This window comes from Sarcophilus harrisii, chromosome 3, assembly GCF_902635505.1.
Source record: "Sarcophilus harrisii chromosome 3, mSarHar1.11, whole genome shotgun sequence".
Classification (NCBI taxonomy): Eukaryota; Metazoa; Chordata; class Mammalia; order Dasyuromorphia; family Dasyuridae; genus Sarcophilus; species Sarcophilus harrisii.
The window spans coordinates 445,390,429-445,391,955 of record NC_045428.1 but is presented as its reverse complement, the minus strand read 5'-3'; positions in this window follow the sequence as shown (position 1 = coordinate 445,391,955).

Below are 1,527 nucleotides of genomic sequence, written 5' to 3'. Positions count from 1 at the left end.
AATCAAGATCAGTTTAATTCCATGATCCTACCTTCTATGGAGGTAATCCAGCCAGAAATCCAAGTTATGTCAAATCCCTATGGCTAAATTTTCCCTATAAATCTACCTATGACCCATGCCATCCACACTGAACCTCCTTAGGTTATTCCTCCACTCCATTTCTTTGGTGTCCTGGTAAATGGCAAATTTCAGTAGGGAATTTATCCTTTCCATAAAATCCCTTTCTATGGTTTCCCACTCTATTTCATATTTACCATTCCCGATGTCTATTGTATTCCTTCATTTTGTCTGTAATCTCTTCTAAATAAACTTACCTTTTGCCAAGGAGAATGGCCACTGTGAATTCTTCACATGACTGAACCCCAACATTTGGTACTTACCATTACCTACTGTCTACATCAGCCACATTAGAACTATTGCCTTAACTGACAGGCTAAATCCATACAGGAGTTTAGCTCCTTAAAAGAGTTAGTTACAAGGAGAAAGACACCATGAAGCATGGGGAAGAGGGCAGGAGAAAGGCATCTGGAGGGGGAGCTGTGACAGGCTTAACCCAGAGGGATTCAGCAAAGATGGCTTGGGCCATAGATTTATAGGGGAAAATTAACCTAGTGGGTTTTGAAATAACTTGGATTTCTAACTGGACATAGTGAGGTGAGGCTACCCTCACCCACCACATAGAATGGATCTATAAGGTTAAACTGATCCCCCTCAGTGCCCTTCCCAGCTTGCCTCATGGAGTAATCTTATCAATACTTCAGACTCTCTCTGCCAATTCCACTTAGTAATGCAGGACCTCCTCCCTATCATTTTAAGAAGGTTTATGAAAGGTAATGTACAAATACAAAGGCTGGTTGAGAGTAAAACCTAGAGAGAACCTAGAATGCAATTTGGAAAACTGACCATCGCAGCTCCCATAGTTCAGCAAGCTCCAGGTTACTGTTTTAAGTTCAGGTTCCAAAGTGCAAGATAGGACACGTTGGAACTCTCTCCAAAATGCACAGAGGGACAGAATAATGCCGGGTAACCAACTTTCTGGGGGCAATTAAGTTCAATTCAATATAACATATTAGGGGGGAGAAGAAAAACTCTGAGCTTCGGCCATCTTTTTGGTTCGACAAAATTGCTTATTGATACAGCTGAAGTGGAGCTTTCTGTCAGGTGCTTTTGGCTGGCAGATTACTCACCCAGCTCACAAGTCTCCAGTTAAATTAGATTAATTTAATATCGCAAGCCTTTGTTAAGCCACTACGACACACCAGACACTGTGCTAGGAACTGGAAGTGGGGAGGTGAGGGGAAGGAGATGGTTAAAAAAAAAAAAAAAAAAAAAGTCTGCCCTCTTGGAGCCACGTATTGATGGCGACTATGGACAGGGATGTGTGGAAATGCACCATCCCCACTTCGGGACTCACACCCTCCCAGAGGAGCCCCTTCTTGAGACCTCTTATTTTGGTGATTATTGGCCCACACAAGTTACCCCACCCCCAATCATAAATACAAACCCACCCATTACTCAGGACTTCGA